This window comes from Gorilla gorilla, chromosome 7 (assembly GCF_029281585.2).
Source record: "Gorilla gorilla gorilla isolate KB3781 chromosome 7, NHGRI_mGorGor1-v2.1_pri, whole genome shotgun sequence".
Classification (NCBI taxonomy): Eukaryota; Metazoa; Chordata; class Mammalia; order Primates; family Hominidae; genus Gorilla; species Gorilla gorilla.
Window position 1 is genome coordinate 98,325,317 of NC_073231.2, and position 21,257 is coordinate 98,346,573.

The window sequence follows — 21,257 nt, forward strand, 5'->3', positions numbered from 1 at the left end:
TTTACACAAGCATTCAAGCTCTTGTCTCTCTCAGTCTCTGCATCCAATCATTAGCCACGTATATTTGACTGTGGCTCAGGTTTCCATCATCTCTTGTGTGCTGCTTCCATTTTTGCCCTTTGAATTTATTCTCCATTGACAGAGAGAGTTTTGTTTCTAATCACTCAACTTAAAAGTTTTCCATGGCTCCCTACTGCCTTCCGGATGCAATTCAAACTCTCTGGTATGGCCCTCAAGGCCGGCCATGATCTGACTACTGTTCCACCTTCATCTCTAGTTTCCCCAACCATATTGGAAAAAAAAAAAAAAAAAAAATGGCAGACTTTGTGATTCAGTCCACTCTCATTGTGTCTTGACCTTATATTAGTTTGGACTTGTTTCCTCCCTTCTCCCACCACCCCTTTACCCGGCAAACTCCTTCATAGCCTTCTAGTATTAGGCTTCTTACAAAAAGCCTTCTCTAACCCAGGAATCAAGAGTTAGGTGTTGCTCTGGTGTTTTTCATATTTTCTCTTTTCTTGTCTCTCTCTTCCTGAAAAAAAGGACAAACTTCGTGAGGTTGGTGGGACAAAATTTTTAAACTTGTTTGTTTCTTAAGAGTTGTGTCTATTGCTCCTAGCTAAGTGCTTTATATATAGTAGGTATTCAAGTAAATATTTATTGAATGAATAAATTTCAAGCCATCCAGGATCTGTCTTGATCAGGCCATATCCCCTGCATGACCTCTGGACATACTACTCTTCTTATTCCCCAATCATTTCTTGCTCATTCTGGCTTCTCTGACTTATACTTTTCCTAAATGAAGAATCTTTATCTTTTCCCCATCCTTGCCCAGCAAGACACCTCCATGGACACTAACCATAAGTCAGGATCTGCTGAATTCTTCTTCACCATGGAGCCCTCTCTGACCAAGACGCTTGTGACTATGACTGCGTCCTTTTATAAACTTCCCATGTAATGTTTATTATGACTCCATGCCACTTAAGTCAGGCTTTGCTGTGTGTTTTAACTTTTTTGGGGGGGAGGAGGGGGTGGAGGAAGAACCTCAGGTGAAGAAGGTTGAATTAATAATACTCTGTTTTAACTTCATATGAATTTACAATATATGTCTCAAGAAGACTGAAAGATTTTTAAAGGTAATAATCATATACTTGCTTCTAATATTCATAGTCCACAGAACAATATTAGGCACATAAAAAATAATCAATGTTTTTATATGAATAAAGTAATTTTGATTATGACTCCATTACAGAATTGTACTAGACAATAGGAAAGGAACCACAGTAGTTTCTACATAAAATAAACAAAGGTAATTAAATTTTCATCAGTTGATAACAAAATTCTGGATTTAGGTTTAAACTAATGGTCAAGATGTGGTTGAGGCCAAATGACCTATAAGTCTAGATCCTGAAGTGAAAAATATTCTTCCCACTTAAAGAGGGCATTAAACTCTTTGAAACCACTGAGGTACCAGGGCCAAGATCTTGCTGCATAAGGTTATTAAGCTGTGTACAAGTAACCTTAAATGATTGATATTCCTCAATGTGGTTTATTTAAACCAAACAAATAAATTATTTACCTGAAAGATACAGAATAATCTACCCTTCCTTTCCTCCCTCCTCTCTCTATTCTTCCACAGACATTTATAAATAATTGCACTGGGCAGAGAGGTAAATGCATGTCCATATAGGTGTCCAATAGCTTCTTGATGACAGAGTTTCATTTCTGTGCCATGAATAAAAATAGTAAGACTAATTTGAAGAAGTGAGTTTTTTGACAATGAATTAAGAATGATGAATTAATAATGTTTTCCAGCCGATCCATGATTTCTTCCATTTACAACAGTCATTAATAAAGGAACATATTCTATGTTTAGTTAGCATGATTCTATAGGAAATCTAATAGTTCAAAGAGAGTCTATAACTGTTCACTCTACATCTTCCAACTGTGTTCAAATAAGGTGGCAATTTTTAACTTGAAATTAGGATTTATGCATACCATTTGAAGTCTGTAAGCAAATACATACAAATATGATACAATTTATTTATAATATTGAACAAACATGACATATTGTACCTGTTTTGCCTTCATTAGGAACCTTGTGTTTCTCTCTGCTCAGACATCGCTTCTTTTTTTTTTTTTTTTTTTTTGAGACAGAGTCTCACTCTGTAGCCCAGGCTGGAGTGCAGTGGTGCAATCTCAGCTCACTGCAAGCTCCATCTCCCAGGTTCACGCCATTCTCCTGCCTCAGCCTCCCAAGTAGCTGGGACTACAGGCGTGTGCCACCACGCCAGGCTAATTTTTTGTAGTTTTAGTAGATGGGGTTTCACCGTGTTAGCCAGGATGGTCTCGATTTCCTGACCTCATGATCTGCCTGCCTCGGCCTCCCAATGTGCTGGGATTACCGGCGTGAGCCACCGCACCCAGCCCAGACATTGCTTCTTAGCATATGCACCTCAAGTGGTGTCTCAAATTAGTGAGAACATTCACCTTAACTCATTAGCTGCATTATTGGACAGAGACATATGACTTGCTTGAGACTGTCATGTTGATTATCTAAACAATTATGATAAAGTTGTCATGCTATTTGTTGTAATGAAGTAATGATATCATTGTACATGAGGCTGAGTTAGTAGAATTACATCTGTTTATTCTATTTACATGGATAGTTTAGTTTTTGATAGTGAAAGCGAGAGTGATTTAATATGAACACATGCTTATTTTACTTTTAAATTGTTATTCTATTTGGGGGCTAGTTTTATTATTATCTCTTCTTACCCACCCATAAAGCTATCAGATTCAATACCTTATCCGCCTTAAACATATAAAAAAACTTTGTGTTTGAATTAGTTATTGAATGTTCTGAATAGATAAACCTCATGACTTCAGTTTTCACCACAGTTGTTTCTCTCTCAATTCATAATTCAAACTCACCATAGGCTCAATTTGTGAAATCAATACACTACAACCATAGATTGTGTCAAGTCAAACTGACGCTGGTATTGAACTTCTGAATTTGAGACCAGGTCTTAAAGACAAGGAACAAAAACATCAAGAAGACAGCAGGTGGGGTTTCCATTGCAGATATAGAAGGCAAACACTTTGCAGCTTCCATTAACTTTCAACTTAACCTGCGATAGAGAAAGAAACGTATAAGGGCGTATTTTTAAATTCTGGGTGATAAAACACACACAATACCATGCAGGCAGGAAATTAAAAGACTCGTGCAAGAGATTCTTTGCTCTTTAAGAAGTAGCAAAGCATTGAGATTAATGGCACAGGCTCTGGAATCACTTTGCCTGGCTTTGAATCCTACCTCTATAAACTAATAATTTTTCATCTTGAACAAGATAGTTAATTGCATTGGTATTTCAGTTGCATTTACACAATGAATATAATATAATACTTAACTCACAAAGTTGCTGTGGTCTTTGAACAAATTAATACTTTATCTCATAGAATATGACTCATTATATTTTATAAACCAATAAACAATGCCAAGTAAACAATAATTTCCTATAGGTTGTCAAACATAGCCCAATTCCAGAGCCATGAATATGTGAAAGAAAATATTCATTTTAGGATTGATAAAATATGGTCCATATGAACACTTAGATCAGTGTCTGACAGATTTTTACACGCATATTAAATGTTGGCTGTTATTATTTATGATGTCCAAGTAATAATCATACTAATAATTATCAATAAGCTGTATTTATGTTGCCATTTTCCTACTTCTGGAGAAGGGAGAATTGTGTTCTTCTACAAAATGGTGTCATTAGGAAGATAAATGTTTAGCTGGTAATGATAGCTGGTATTTCATTGATATTTAAGGATGACTCTAGGGAACTGCTGATTAGGTAGGATCACACACCTTTCAGTGTTCTACGTTTACCCCTCCTAAAGTCACACACAGCTGGGGGACAGGGTCTTCCCTCATGGGTGGAGGAACTGTCCCTGAGTCAAAGGTAGAATATATGAGGCCTCGTGCTTCTTAATAGACAATATAAAGACTATTGTAATCTTTAGAACAATAACAGTTTGGAACTTCAAAAACTACAGAAAATAAGATCAACTTACTGATGCAAGCAACTCACTCTTATTCATGAAATAATGGCATTTGCAGCAACCTGGATGGAACTGGAAACCATTATTTTAAGTGAAGTAACTCAGGAATGGAAAACCAAACGTCGTATGTTCTCACTTGTAAGTGGGAGCTAAGCTATGAGGATGCAAAGGCATAAGAAAGATACGATGGACTTTGGGGTCTCGAGGGAAAAGGTGGGAAGGTGGCGAGGGATAAAAGACTATACATTGGGTACAGTGTACACTGCTTAGCTGATGGGTGCACCAAAATCTCAGAGTCTCCGCTGAAGAACTTATCCATGTAACTGTGAGCTAGTGTGTGTGTGTGTGTGTGTGTGTGTGTGGTCTTTACCCATATATTCATAGACTAAAACTTGGGTGACTTTAGTAAACAATAAATAAGCATCGGAATACGGTAGGTTCCTAAATTCTTCTCTTAAGTAGGAAGCAGTAAATATTGTTTATTGAAGGAATGAAGAATTAAACCATCATAATAAATGAAAAAATTAGGAATAAAATTAAAAAATGAGACAGTAAGGTCTGGTGGAATGGCTGAAAGAGGGATGTCACCTTTTAGCCAAAGTGCTCGCCTTGTCATCTCACCCAGAACCAGGGTCACAACACTTTTGGACAAGAAATCATATTGCCTAACAGATTAACACAGAAATAAAGGGATCTGCTAAGTCACCGAAATGCAAAGCAAAGCGCATACACTAAAATGGAGAGATTTGTTTCCCTGACTCCTGGCAGCAAGATCAGGCATTTCCTTTGCTAATAGCCAGTGAACCAATGAATGACATACCATTAATGGATGTCTTAAGTTATGGGAAGGAATCGGGTTACCCAAATGAATGTTCTTTCAATGCACTAAAAGGAAATGATTGGCAACCTAGAACTAGAAGAGCTTTTACATTAAAGAGTTTCCTTTACATCTTGAAATGTGCACCACTAGGTTAGTTAAAAGAAATGAAGGATGACTAAACTCCTAAAGGAAAAGGAAGTAGTGTGTTCTTGGTGACAAGTTGGGCCAAATCTTCATTCATGACTGTGGCCAGGTTCCCCATTCTGGAAACAAATAGAATTCTAAAATAAAAGTGTTAATTGCTGTTAAGATAGAGAATGGTGAGTGAAGAGTGATGGAGTTCTAGTGTCAGTTCAGTTATATATGTTCTTATATATGTCAATGAAAACGTACCACAATTTGCCTAAAGAAAAAGGCAAGAATTTGGTTTCTTGGGTTTCTGCATGCTTGGTATTATCATAACACAGCTAGACTAGAAGGGTAAAGCTATAGAAACTCCCAGGGGTTGGAAAGGGATTTCTGACCTTCACATAGGATTTCTCGGTTCACTGGATATGTGATATTATTGTGGGATTTTCTCTTAACCCTTAAGTACCTATCTCTTTTGTAGGCACAATAAAACTCGTAAGAGCTATAACTGGGTACACAAAGGCCAATTTGTCATACCATTTAATCACAACAGGGTTCTCATTGTGAAGCATCAGGTCACAATCCCTTTGTCAATTCCTTTAGCTGAAAAAAAGTGAAAAATACCTTTGAGGTGGCTATTTATTGCACTATAGGCTAATAGTACTTGTCCTTCTTTGATAAAGTAACAACTCACTTCTGGGGTCATTGTTTCATCTTTCTCCATGTCCTGTACTGCTGATTCAAGTATAGTAATACTGACTTCAAAGGGAGCTTACTAGTGCATGGAGAAAGACAGGAAACATGGCGGGAATATTTAAGAGAGGACTTTACAAGGTCAGTTTTCCTTTTTGCAATGTCCTTATGAGCATCTCAAACCATTTTTTTCCTTTCTATTTTCAGGAACCAATGGATATTTGGCCCATTTCTTATCCACAACCCCCATTAAAGTCATTAAAATGTTTCATTTAAATTCTACAGGCAATACAATTAATACATGGATTCTTCTGGTCTGTGTATGCAATTCATACTACCTTGCTTAGAAGCACTCTCACCAGTGCCCTGTGGATGAAATCAGAATTTTGATTCCAACTTACATCACCTTCCTTGGCATAAATACATTTGAGAAGGCGATGAAAACCGGAAATCAAAATGTTGCTTTTCTTGATACAGCACCAAATTCAGTACCCTCTCTGAGGCTTCTTGTAGTCATCCCCTCTCCTCCAAATTTGCTAATGTGATCATGTTGATAAAGAGTGAATAGATTTAAGTCCTTATTTTCCTTTGAGCTTTAGCATAAAGTGCTCCTAAAAACATATCTTATTTATATAAAATGGGCATGCATGCATACACAATCTCTACCTATACCAAAGCATTTTCTTTATTATAATGAGATGTATCTTTCTGGATTTTCTGCACAATCAGACTGTAATTAAGCATAGGAGGCTGCAGGTAAGGGCATGATGCATGTTTAATTAAAAGAGAAAATTCTGGTTAAGTATCAATTTGTATGACATTCAATTTACAAGAATTCAGAAAGCTACTCTTTCTTATATATTTCCTTTTATGTGTGTATGTATTTACACACGTGTGTTTTCACACTGAAATCATATTCTCATTTCATATGCTAGAGTTGCTGCCACATTTACTGCCCCCATCCAAGAAAATGTTGATATATATTGAAAATCTCCATGAAAAATAAAATGCCTGCATAAATTCATGTAGGGCAAATAAAAAAAGCAGCCAGGACCCAGCAGGCTGAGTCAATGTATAGCTTGCATATGGAAACAATGACATGATTGTTTACTCACTGGTTTAATGATATTCACTTTCTCCTAATGGCAACGTGGAAAATGTGAGTACCAGATGCTGCGCCCAGAGCACAGAAGAGAGAACAGGGAAAGTCTAGAGTAAGGAATTTATCCTGACACCATAATGTAGTGTAACTCTTCAGTTTATTAACGCGGTGTTTTTTTTAGGAAAAAATGCTTTGATGTCTGCGGCTTAAATTTCCATATTTTTATAACAGTTCAGCAACAAATTTACATATTTCCTGGAATCTGCAGATATAAAAGCGGTAAAACACTCCAGGCATTATTAGACAGTAGATTATAACCCATTACTATTGTTTCAATTAGCAATGTAAAAGTGACCTGCAGTGTTCAGATGACCCACTAATGGATTTAAACGCTTTCAAATATTAATGCAGGTTTTCTAAAGATGAATCCCAAACCCATTATTCCTGGAACAACTATGAGCTGAAAAGCTGGCAATGATTGTGCATTATGTGGAAAGGCTCATGGTTAATTAAATGAATACCTAGCATTACACTATTCACTTTAGTGCTACAAAATTATTTCTCATTGATTTTTACATTCTGAGTCTGTGATTCAATTTACTTCTGCAATTTGTGTTGTCGTGTCAATAAAAGAGAACTGCTTGAAGATGGAAGCATTAGAGACTGATAAATACATTAAGATCCAATGAAAACTGCAGTTTTCCTATTGTTTTCCTCTATTGAAATATCATTTTTAGCAGCACTTTGTTATGTATTATTAATACAATTTTTGTTTGCTTCCATCTGCTCTCCTCTCCCCTTTTCTATTCAGGAACTGGAATGTTAGTGATTGCTTGAGGGTGAGTAGCTAATTTTTCAGTAACAAGTTCTCTCACTATCAAGAACAAAAGCACCATCAACACAAATCTGTTATTTCGTGTTAAATGAACTAGAAGGCCAGATTCTTCATCAAAGACAGTGTGGGGAGTTACTGTGTGTGGGTGTGTTTTAATTTCAAGGAGCAAATGACACTCCTGTCTGTTAAGCCATGAAAGCCAAAAAATATTAAATAGTTCTAACCCCATTATACAATTTATACACTATAAATATAATCTGATATATTTATAACGTGCATATTTTATTCAAAAATTATATTACACATTTTACAATTGAATCCACATGTGCATTTTCTCTTTGCAACCTACTTTGACTCAGTTCCATAAAAGTCCAAAATTGTAAGTTGAGATTTGCTGTAACATTTTTTTTCAAAATTTTGCAAACTTCAGCTTCATAGTTTTTGGTGTCTAAAGAAATCACAATAAAATGTGCTATTTTCATGTGATTTAGACTCATAATGCAGGAGTTGTTTGGTATATATTGTAAATTTAATATTTCCTGAGAAAAGTTGGTTTACCAGTCAAATACAGCAATCAATATCGTCTACCTAGTTCATTGGAGTTTATGGTGCCCAAACTGTCTCCATGAAGATGCTCATTAGATCTCAACTTATCCCATGTTTAAATTTGTCTGTACTCTCTTTAGAGAACATGGGTAATCAAATCTTAACTAAGCTGTTACATTAATCGCTGAAGGAGTCCCCTTCCATTGTCTACAATCTTCTCACAAAACCCATCTTCAAGACATTAGTTTTTATATTGATCTGAGTTGCTGATTAGAGTTTGACCGTTGATAGGCTATAAAGCCTACAACATAGAAAAATTTACAATGAAGATCATTTCACAAATAGTTTTAAGAAAAGGGCATCCTATAGACATGAAATAATCAAAATAATACAAATGACCAATAAATATAAGTTTAACTTCCCTATAAATTAATGAATGCTGATTTAAAGAAATTAGCTGCATTTTGCATATAAAATTGTCAAAGTGGAGAAGAGAGCATAGTATAATATTTAATATTGGTGACAGAATATATATATATATATATATACACATATACATGCATACATATATATATCACTGGTGGGATGTACAGAGATGCAACTTTTCTAAAGGTAGTTTGGACATAAAGTATTTTTAAATTTTGTAAATTTTTATACCTTCCACTCTAAAATTCTACTTTTTGGAATTTAAGCTCAAGAAAAAATTATAAATATGTATAAACATTTAGTTATATAAGCTGTTCATCTAGACCTTACTTCAAGTGTCATTTATGAGAATAAAAAATTTGAAAGCATCCTAAATGTTTAAAATGAGGAATATGTTAATAAATTATGGTACTTAGTATAATTAAGTATTATTAAAGGATGTAAAATAATGTACAACAATATTTAATGACATGGAAATATACTTAGATTATATTGTTGGTTGAATAAGATACATTTCACACACACACACACACACACACACACTTGCTCACTCACTCACAAGTAACCAAACATTGTAGGATGTGTACTATGGAGTCTTATTTGGTATTTAATGTTAGGATAATTTTGAAGGTATCCCAAAGGATTTAAATTATAGTTTTAGATCATTTTTTATATAAAAAGGTAACTCCTCTTTATTCTAGAGCAATTCGAAACGATTTTAAACAAAACAAAGAAAACCTACTTATTTGAAAATCCATATGAAGATATATAGAAAAAGAAGGTAGACTGGAAGGATATATAAGAAAATGTTAACAGAGATTTATAACTGGTATGTTGTAAGTTATTATTTTCTTGTATTTTTAAATATTTATACGAATAATATGGATAATCTATTTTTAGTACTTAAAAATATGATTGAGAAATCTTATTTAGTTATCCTACACAAAAACCAAGAGGAAAGAAATCCTTGTAACTCTTATGGATGGAAAGATGGGACAATTAGAAACAGCCATGTACCTGTCAACTAGGAACAACTGGTGTAGCTGTCAGAAAAAGTGAATTAGAATCCTAACTCTGAGTTACTAGCTGGGGCACCTTAGGCAACTCACTTAACTTCTCTGGGCTTCAATTTCTTCTAAATATACCTATATCTCTTAAAAGGGAAATGGTCAAATGCGAAAAGAAAATTCCTGGCTTTGTTACATCGGAATGTTGACATGTAATGAGTTCTGAGAGGGCTGCGCATGCTCTTAAATACTGCCCGTTTCTCACCCCTGTTCCGGGTCAATGCTTAACTAACTATCCCAAGTTGTATATGCTTAAAAACCAATATGACTTTTACCTTGTGACATTTGCTTCAAAGGATTTTCTGTTATTCAAATGAAATATATCTTTTCAGAAGAGAGCAGAGCGATTAGTAATCAAGCCATGTTCATAACACTTTGTCTTCAGTAATTAGTAAAACGTCATCATTGGAGTTTTGGCCTTTGCCTGAGCTCCAAGAGAGCAGGGCCCACCCAAGTCGTGTTCTACTTGTGACTGTAAACCCTACGTCTGCACATAGTAGGTTCATATCACCAAACACATTGGTGTGACACATCCAAATGACAGTTCCAAGATTTATGCTCTGCATTTTGATAACAATTTTTCTTCTCTTGGTAGCAAAATTGAAATAAGTCACTAACACATGATTATATAATGCTTTGCTTATTATTTAGCTACTAAATAAAAATTGTATAATATGAGAAGAACAAGAACAGTTTATGCTTTTAGGAACCTGGGGCTCATGTTCAGTAACCAAGAACTAGCTCTTTCCTTTGTCAAAGGCCCCATCACATGCTCTCATCCCCCTCCTCCATCTCATAAGTCAAAGTTGCACAGCTTGGAACTGGGTCCTGGCTTGCACCCTTCAGGCAGTGCCTGAAGTGTGGCTGGCTGGTGAAGATGGCCAAGAGTAGGCCGTTGGGCACAGAGCACTCTTTATTAGGTCACTGGGGAAGGAGATTTTTTTTTTTAAGATTTCTTTATAATAGAACTGTTCAGTATCCAGACAGTAATTCAGTAATCACTGTGGCTGAAGGTAGACTCTAAGGATGAACACACTTTCTAGAATCTGGCTTGGGTTCATCAGATTTGCACCGAGAAGCAGATTGGCTGGTTGTCAGTGCAACACATTTACAGGAGAAACAATTTTAGGCTTTTAGTACCTCAGTATGCTCATCCTCAAAATGGGACTACTTACAATATATGAATGTATATAAATCCTGCGACTGTTATGAAGATGAAATTAGTTAATATAGAGAGAGCACATTAAGCAGTGAAAGTACAGGGCAGGTTCTTAAATGTTAGTTCCTACCAATTACAATGATTGCTGCTTGACTGCTCCCGCTGAAGGTCTGACCAACATTTCGAGAGGCTTTGTCTGAGGTGAGACAGAGCAAATTGGAGTCTCTCTAAGCTGAGTAGTAAAGTGAGTGAGAAAATGGCTCAGATTATTAAAGCCATGAAGACATTGGACTTAAATTCCTTTACAAATTCCTTCATTCTTTACTTGGTAGGTACAAATCTGGCTATTAATATTCAGAAGGCATAGTTTTATAGCTGAAAGAAAACAGGGTACGTTCAGCTTAGTTTAGTCTTCCATTGAAGGGTAGAATGAATTGCTAAGTGTTAGCCAGCCCGCTGCAGGGTTAAAACTAGTTCTCTTGCCTCACAGCCCTGGACTCGCTCTACTGTATCTATTTCTCTTAATGGCTTAGAAGAGACTATTTTTAAATTAGACCAAACAACAACAGCAAACAAAACAAAACAAAACAAAAGACTGCAGCTCTCTTAAGTCTTAGGGCATTAAAAGAGACTTTTTTTGGCAGTATTGTATTTTATAAATCACCTTATGTATTGGATCACCCACATACACACATGCACGCACACACACACACCCTCTTAATTATTAACCAATAGGCCTCTAGATCTCTAGATCCAGGGCTTACAAATACATTTTTTTTGCAGGAAAATTCAAGATCCCATGCGTAACTGCTTTTTCAGTAGTGTTTTGCAGAGGAATGACCAGAATGATACTGGAGCCTGCGAAACTTGCATCCAGGGCATGGATTGGCTGCATAGCAACTGTGTTGTCCCCAGGTTCTAGGAAGCACTGGTGGAGGACCTCATTGTCTGCTGCAATATAAAAGGAACATTTGATCAGAGCATGTCACTCTCATTCATTTTGAAAACAATATGCAGAGTTAAATGAATCCAGTGCTGAAGTATGCAGCTCTCCATGCTGTAGAAGGGAGCATTGTCAGTTGATGAAAATTCTAAACTGATAGTTTAGGATGGTGTCAGAAATTGTACTTTCCACAAGTTAACTTACCAGAGAATATGTCACTCTTCACATTTGACCAAAATTTACATGACATTAATTTTGTTTATGTGTTTATCTACACTATCTTTACTTGCACCATTACCTCGATTGATACACAAACAGATAATAAGATAGAAACATTGGAATAACTACAACATAAGTAACGAGGGGAAAATAGTTTGATGAAAATAGGGTGAAATAATAAAGGAGCATTTCATAATGAAATAGACAAAAAGCACATTTTGAACATGCATTTTCTTTTAAACGTTTTCTCAAATTTGATGATATTCATTTTATTTGAAGTTATCTAAGATTAACTTAATACCAAGAGAAAAAAATTCTCTGTGTTATATCATAAAAGCTACAAAATCTAATTAGATAGTAGAAATTTGATAGAAATTATTATAGCCATAAAGAATTAGAACATAATAAATAGTACAGATTTTAGGAACTTACTATCTAAGGTAGGTAGTGCATACACTATTAAGCTATGTGAAAGTCATCTAGAGAAATATTTATTCAGTAGTGAACTAAATTAGGTTACTGAAGATTATTAAGGTCACCATAAAGACATTAAACCACGGAGAGGAAGGGGAAAAATTCTGAAAATACAATCAATGGAATGTAAAGTGTCTGAAATCCACAAAGAACAGAATATGTGTTTGTCAGACATGTTGGATATACTTTTGAATTGTTATATAAATCGCTTTGTTTTTCAAAAGCATTAGGAAATACATTTTACATAATATGATCAGAAAAGGAAAACTGCATTTTGTGCAAAGCTTCATTTGAATTCATTTTCTTTGTTATGGCTTAACTAGCCCCAGCTTCTCACCTCTAATCATAACAGACTCCTTCTGGTTTAATTATGTTTCAAGTTCTGAAGATGAGTTAACCACTTACACAGGGAATTTGACTTCATTGATCAGTAAAAGAAAAAGAAGTCTATGTTTTGATTGGCCATTTAACTGACCAACATGGTGGCTTCTTAAGATGGTTCTTTTTCAGTCATCCTACTGAAGTACCCAACATACAGATAGGATGCAAGAGGATCCCCTCAGACACTACAAAACAAATAGAATTATAAGTCAGTTTTTCATTAAATGCATAGCAGAGAGGCTGAGAACTGAAACAGAGAGGACTTCCACTCCACTGAAGGAAATTGTACCTTTAGAGACCAAATGGTGAAGAAAATTGCTGGAAAGAGCAGGACAATTTAACCTGAAGCTTGACTGCACATCCTATCCTTTTGTCCGGCTAAAAAAAATCAATTTCTCAGTTTACCCTGACAATTTTAATTGTAGGGCTGACTATATCACAGAAGAGCAAACACGAGATTAGATCTGAAAATATGTAATTTACTTTGGCAATCAAATAACAATGAAACTATTAAAATATAACACCCCTTCCACTTATCTATTGAACATGTGTTCTTAACAGATTCTGAAATACATGTTCACCATACACACACATAATATAGTTTCTTACAAAAAGTAATTGAAAAACTAAACGTTCATTGTCTAAATATCAGGGTTCTGGGAAAGTACTACTGACTTTTACATTGTGTTTTATGACATTTTTTCCTATTTTGAGGCTATAAAAAGGCAGATTTTATACTCATTATTATTGTCTTTTTTAGATTCTGAAGACATTAAACCAAGAGCAATGATGTTTAGGCATGAAAGAGCTTGCTACTGGATGATCACTCTTCAGAACTGTAAATTTTGGTGCTAGCACACCAACATGGCACATGTATACATATGTAACAAACCTGCACGTTGTGCACATGTACCCTAAAACTTAAAGTATAATAAAAAAAAATTTGGTGCTAGCTTGAATTAGCTCTATGAAATTAACCGATGTCCATTCTCAATACCCATTTTCCAGTATAAGATTTGCTGGACACTATTTCAAGTTTCCAAGTTCCTAGTTTTCAATGAGAAAAGACAACTTTCTGTGATCAGTAATGTGACATATTCCTAAATGTAACCAAAATAACTTGCCTATCGTTAAAATGAAAATCATAAAGAAATGGAGAGTTTAAAATAGAGAAGGAAAACCAAAAGATAGCAACATGATTCTTAAAGGAATCACTTGTATTTGAAACGGAAATTATGCAAAGACTATGGAAATATTAAGTCCACAGTCATATTATATATGTATATGTATACCTTAATGAGATTCCACTAAAATTCTGTGAGCTGAAATTCACTGTAGGTAAGAAAAACTAAAAGTGTTATTCTACTGGACCTTACCTTCCTTGGAGCTCAGTGTATCTGATGTAATAAATTCACACTTTGCTGTGTTAAATTTGTTCATACAATAGAAGCTCATAAAAAAGAATATAGACTAAAGAATAAGTTGCATAATGAGATTTAATCTATGTAAAATATGTCCCAGAAGAAATGTCCTTTACTTTGATCATATCCCTTGAAACAAGATCCCCTGCTGGAAACCACAATAAATGAGAGCTTGGGAAAAAACTCGTCTGGCAGGCAAGCTTGCCTTTTAAAACAAAAGTTCACCAAGCCCACCAAGTCCATGATCCTGGGGTGGGCTTAATTAATGTCAATGAAATCTCTGAGGTTTCCTGAGGATTAAAGAGAAAATAAATCTCTCTGGATTCTCCATGCCTTCCTCTCTGAGATACTCAAGATTGAAGACACACACACACACACACACACACATCACCTGTGTGTGTGCACATATTACACCCATATGCACACATGTGCACACACATTCAGGTGCACATATACAGAGAGTAGGCGTCTATTTCATTATGCAATGCTCTTTTTAAAAATTTAATTTTTTCAGGGTAGGTTCACATGTCACTTTACTATAATTCTCAACATGGCTCTAGAATGTCAACAGCTATATTGTCTCTTGTCATCAGAATGATTTAGCATATTTCTCGGAGTGGACATAATAACATTTCTGTATTGCCTTTCTATTCTGTCATTGACTCATATTTTTATTAAATGCACAGTGATGCTCTGTCAAGCGCAACTGAAAAGACATACCTGAGTAGAATCTTCAGTCATTTTTCATTAAAATTTTATTTCATGTGAAATAATTCCTCATTGAATTAAAAGGGCTTTTTTTTTTTTTCACCAACTGTGCACTCTATTTTATTTCACTCAGAGTCAATGAGATTCTGGGCCTGATTACACATCCTTTTATCAGAAACAAATTAATACCAATGCCAATAAAATATTTAATTTTATTTTATATTGGTTATGTATAAAGAGACTTACCAAGAGCATGTTCACAGATCATAGCAACTATGTTGTCCCCCAAAAATGAAAGAGGAGGCTAGAGATCAGCTTTCATTAATACCTAAATATAATATATAGCTAATGCTGATTCCCTGGCCTGGAAGTAGCGATTCCACCCTGTAAATAACACATGTGACTTTCAGCGTGAAACACACACATGCAATACATATAAAATACACAATTTTCAGAACAGTTAAGCTGCTGTACCATACCCAAGGAAACAATCATATTCACTCCCCATTCACATCCTGAACAATGATTATTTGTATGAAAATTCTCTTTCAGTTGTTCTTCTCCTACCTTTCCAATTATGCCAGCCACATCATTTTGAGCCTCTGAGTCTCTTTAAAAGTTTTGTTATGCAGACTTCAATTTTCTAAACATCTCAGAAATACACAAGTGGTCTTAACAAATATAGTGCGACTGCCGTGTGGTTTCGTGTTGCTTTTGTAGTTTCTAAGACACTCTAGCATTATTTAATTAGCTAAAATTTCTTCTCTCTTGAGAAATGGAAACTCAATGAAATGTCAACAATGCTGTCAGTCTGCTTCAGGCTAAACTCATTACACAAAAACTAAAGGTAAAAATAGTACAAGGCAGAATTCTTTGTCATAATTTTGAGGCCCACACCTTATGCCAATGAAATCCATATGTGATTCAATGAAAATGCTAAATTGGGAAGAGTAGCTAATAAATTATCTCAACCGAGGCAATAATTGATCAGTCCTCGCATATAAATTTATCTAATTAGCCAAACAACATATCAAGTTCTGCCGAGGTTTATCTGAGTGCTACATTTATTTCATGATGAACCCTTGCTTTTCAGTTCTGATAAGGCCGAAAAATGCTCTGTGCTGCTCTTTATTCCTAAAATAAATCCTTTTCCCCTGAGAAAGAAAAAAAAAATCATTGTCTTTTTAAGCGAAGTACAGCCAAGAACTGAACAAAAATGCCTCATTTTATCTGAATTATCATGAAGGGTTCGGGATCCATGGGCTCATTACTAAGGATAATAAAATTTGGCATTTTCTATTGTCTGAGGGTTTATAAAGGCTAAATTTCTTGATTTATTTAAATAGATGATAGGAAAGAGCAAACTACAAAAACAAGTGCTATATACTGAAGGCATGTGAATTACCTCCTTCCCAAGGATAATGCAAATTAGAAGTACGTAAAGCTTTGTCTGCACCTGGGATCTTTAATGAGGATAAAGAAAAATCAGACAGAGATTCTCCTGGGGAAAGAGAGGATCGTTATTTGAATAACCTGCAGTGAATTCTAATCAATGCGACGTGACTTTGAAAATGAATGTGGTCTTTCAACCTGCTATACTTGAGCTGTAATATTAATCATAACTCCATGGTACAGTAAAGCTTATGACAAATGCTTATCCAGTGGACTCAGAAAAAGACTGGCTTGGGTGTGCCAAAGAGAAATGGAACCATGAAAATACAAAGGCTCTTCTCTTTTCCTCCCTGCTAGCCCATTTATTGGCTAGTGTATTCTGTTATCTTTCTTTGATTATCTCTTAAGAGGCTGATACAAATTGCATGTCATAACTGTAATTGTTTTCTTTTCTTCAAAGGTGACATTTCACATGTAGCTTATTTCCTGACACAGTCTTGGGAGTGTTATTTAACATTAAATTATATCAGGAAACTGGTGTGCCAGTCTGCTAAAGATGCATTAAATAGCACAGCAAACCACTGCAACACAGGAGGGAATTTCAGCTCTGCCCTATTAGAGCACTGCATTCTTTATAAGTGCATCCTGGACCTAAAGAAGGATGAGCATACACATGGCAGATTTCCTGGAATGTTAGATAGAAAAGTGATACTGACTTAAATAATATTTAAAAAAAAATCAGCTATCAAGTGTTTTCTGACTTAAAAAATGTAATTAGTTTTTGACAAGTTTTTGACAAGGCTTACAGCAGAGGCACATAATGCATTAAAGCTAAACTCTCAAAAATCACATGAGGAAGGAAGAAGATGATAAAACAAACATCTTAAAATAATTTAAATAATCTTTTGTCAGGAAGTAATTCCAGGGAAAGAAGAGGAGTGGCATATTTGTATCGGCCTAATGGAAATAGTGTTTAGTAATCAGAGCTGTTTGCCTGATCATTGTTGTTGCTGTAATGTTCTGATGTGAACTACAAATGGTGCAACACAGACAGGTCGTCCAGCATGTGCCATTATTTTGTGATGACTCTTGTTCATAAGGCAAAACAGAAGTTCATTCTTCAAGTGTATATTCCCATAGGAGAGTGGTTTCTAGATTTCAGGTGTGAAGTAAAAGGGAATGCTAGATGCTACTCACAAATCTGAAGGCAGCCAAGGTAGACAGATGCACTTCAAAATTACTCTTGTTTTGTAGAATTTAAGAACAAGAGGCTACGTAAGATATCCTGTATTTCATCTCCTGCTTCAATGCTGCTGTCAAATCATCATGGACACACAGATGGAATATATGTTGCAGATAAATGGAATGTGTGCATGTGTATATATATATGTGCACACACATGTATATGTAAATATATATGAGACAGATATAAAATATATATAGAAAGTATACTTGAAATATAAATAGTCAAGTATTTGGTCTGAGTCCACAGGCCTGAGAAACAGGAGAGCCAATAAGTGCCCCCGTAAGTCTCTCCTATAAAAACAGAGTGTAAATTCCAGTTCAATGGCAGGAGATCAACATATGATCAACATTTCAACATGTGTACATATATATATATGTACACATATATTCAGGTATATACATGAATTTGTACACATATATAGGTATGGAATGTACCAATTTAAATACATATTTGTAGATATAATGTAGATAAATAGAATACTGAACTTGAAGTCACAATCAGTCATCATGGTCCTCATATATTGTCCTTAATGTATTTTTTAAGTGTCATTTTAATGATCTTTTACTGACAGTTTTATCCCTAACCAACATTATCATATGTGAATTATCATGACTTATTTTACATGTGATTGTAAACTTCCAGCCCTAATGCCAAGGATGTCCAACATTTTTTGTCTCTTCCAATGTGTTAAGAAGATAGAACACTGTATGTGGTACACACTAATTTTATCCCCATTTTAGAGATGAGAATTCAGAGTTGTGATGGTTAATTTTGTATGTTAACTTGACTGAGCCATGAGATGCCCAGATATTAGGTTAAATGTTATTTCTGGGTATGTCTGTAAGGATACTTCTGGACAAGATTAGCATTTGAATCATAGGCTAAATAAAGCTGATTGCCCAGATTGTCCACTCTAATATGGGTGCGCATCATCCTGTCTGTTGAGGCCTTGAATAGAAAATTCAGAGAAAGGGAAAATGTGCATGAGCACTCTCTCTCTCTTTCTCTCTCTCTCTACCTGACCTCTTGAGCTAGATGTTGATCACCTGCCATTGAACTGGAATGTACACTCTGTCCTTGTAGGAGAGACTTACAGTAGACTTACTGACTCTTCTGTTTCTCAGGCCTTTGGACTCAGACCAGAACTACATCACTGACTCTCCTGGGTCTCCAGATCTCAATCTCTCTCATCTGCCTATCTATCATCTATCTATCTATCTATCTATCTATCTATCTATCTATCTATCTATCTATCATCTATCTATCTATCTATCATCTATCTATCTATCATCTATCTATCTCTATCTATCGATCTGTTTGTTTATCTATCTTATCTATCTATCTATCTATCATCTATCTATCGCCCTAACCTTCCATTTATTTATGTAATCTCCCGTTGGTTCTGTTTCTCTGAGGACTCTGACTAATAGAAGGATCTTAGGAAGGTTATGTTAATTTCTCAATTTAATCCAAGTTGTAAGTGGCAGAACTGAAAATAAAATCTATACTTCTAATATTAACTCATGATTCTTTTAAAAAACAAATTTATTGAGTTATAATCTGCATCCTATCAAATTCATGCATAAATGTACAATTCAATGATTATTAGTAAACATACTGAGTTGTGCATCAATCATCATAATCCAGTTTTAGAAATTTATTCTCCCCAGTAAGATCCCTCATGCCTGTTTACAGTTAATCTCTGTTCCTACCCTTAGCCCTAGGCAACCACTAATCTATTTCTGTGTCTATAGGTTTTACTTTTCTAGATGTTTCATGTAAATGGAATGGTGTAATATAAAGTCTTTTGTGTCTGGCTTCTTCCACTTAGTATAATGTTTCTGAGACCCCTCTCTCTTGTTGCCTCATGCTTTTTATAATGCATTTGTCTACTCCTCACTCTGCTCACTGCTTCTGCTCTATTTTGAGCTGTTTCTATTTTGATCTCAACTTAGGATGGGAAACAAAGAGATGCACTGTAGCATGGTGAAAAAAAAAACACTGGCATTGAAAGCAAGAAGATCTGGGTTTGGAGTCTATGAGCAAGGCAATTCTATCTCTCAACTACTTCACCTGCAAAATCTTGTTTACTGGAAAGACAAAATGAGATAAGGCCCAAAATTGTACTTACAAAACCACATAAATAGTATAGTAGTTTATTAATATTGTGTTTATTACAGCATGAAGAGATAAATGAGTCAACTTTTCAAAATATAATAATCTCTTTATACTCAAGGAATTCTAGATCTAGTGTGAGAAAGTTTGATTAACATAGCCTTTATTTATTTATTTATTTATTTTTTGAGACTAAGTTTTGCTCCTGCTGCCCAGGCTGGAGTACAATGGCGCAATCTCAGCTCATTGCAACCTCCGTCTCCTGGGTTCAAGCAATTCTCCTGCCTCAGCCTCCCAAGTAGCTGGGATTACAGACATGGGCCACCACGCCCAGCTAATTTTGTATTTTTAGTAGAAACAGGGTTTCTCCTTGTTGGTCAGGCTGGTCTCAAACTCCCAACCTCAGGTGGTCCGCCCACCTCAGCCTCCCAAAGCGCTGGGACTACAAGCGTGAGCCACCACGCCCAGCCGATTAACATAGTCTTAACAGTGATCTAAACTCCTTCAGTTCAGGTCACCATTCCCTAATGTAAACCCAAGTTCATGTTTATATGCCACAAGTGGTAGGTTTTTATTATGTACAACTTATAAACCAGGCCTGAATTCTATTCAAGGTAGCCCATAGTAGTGGCCACCAGTCCCAAGCTGCGGAAACTGCAAAAGAATCACCTGTGACGTCTCTTGAAAATGCAGATTCCTCGACAGACAAGGATTGGAGCTTAAAAACCTTCATTTTAAATAATTCTGAAAATGATCCATTTCTATCCTAAAATTGAGAACCAAACTTGAGTGAAAATGGTTCTCAGATATATTACCTAAAGTCAATGTAATGATATTAGAGCATTCTAGAATCACACCACAAATTCCCATTGTGCAGAGGCTGCTGTTGGCCTCCAATATCCATTCTTCCCTTCTTTCTTTTAGCACTATTATCCCAGAATTTTAGCTGAGGTCATGATTACCCAGCATCCCTTGCTGCCGGGTATGATCATGTAACTAACTGCTGGCCAATGACATTTGAACAGAAGTGATGCACGCCATTTCTGGCTCATATTCGTAAAAGTAAGGGGTTTAATTTCCATTCATTTTTTTTTCCTTCTTCCCAGGAGCTAAACTGTGAATAGGGTGAGCCATCCATGACTGTGTAGATAAAGACAACATTAGTGAATTGCAAAGCATCAAGATAGCAGTTTGGGTATTAAATAAACTCATGGATTGCCTCCCAGTTCATATTCTTAAGTGAGATAAGTAAACTTTTATTTTGTATAAATTATTGTTATTCTTTCCTCTGCTAAATAATTAAACTGATATCTTCACCAATATGCTAACTAAAAGGCATTCACTATTCAGAAAAGTCAATTAAGTAGGTTTTGAATGTCTGAATTGCTAAGTTTGTTTCCTTTCTGGACATATTTACTTTACAATGGTTAAGACCTTGTCTTTCTGACATTCTGTTCAATTTGAGGAGCCTGAAGATTTGGTCAGAGGAGCACAGTAACAAAAGCTTGTAGAT

General features: G+C 35.5%; 2 long non-coding RNA genes across 2 annotated transcripts in view; both read right to left on the bottom strand.

The window, feature by feature from the left end:
• Nucleotides 1–488: 488 nt before the first annotated feature.
• LOC129524332 (uncharacterized) lies at nucleotides 489–3,108 on the bottom strand. Its single transcript, XR_008668118.2, has 3 exons — nucleotides 2,935–3,108; nucleotides 1,580–1,725; nucleotides 489–532 (listed from the first exon to the last, which is right to left on the bottom strand). It is a non-coding gene; the product is annotated as an uncharacterized lncRNA (long non-coding RNA).
• A 3,869-nt stretch (nucleotides 3,109–6,977) lies between these two features.
• Nucleotides 6,978–21,257, bottom strand: part of LOC129524064 (uncharacterized) — a 43,385-nt gene continuing 29,105 nt past the window's right edge. Inside the window, exon 3 of the long non-coding RNA XR_008667721.2 lies at nucleotides 6,978–11,796. This is a non-coding gene — a long non-coding RNA (uncharacterized lncRNA). The remainder of the gene's footprint in view (nucleotides 11,797–21,257) is intronic.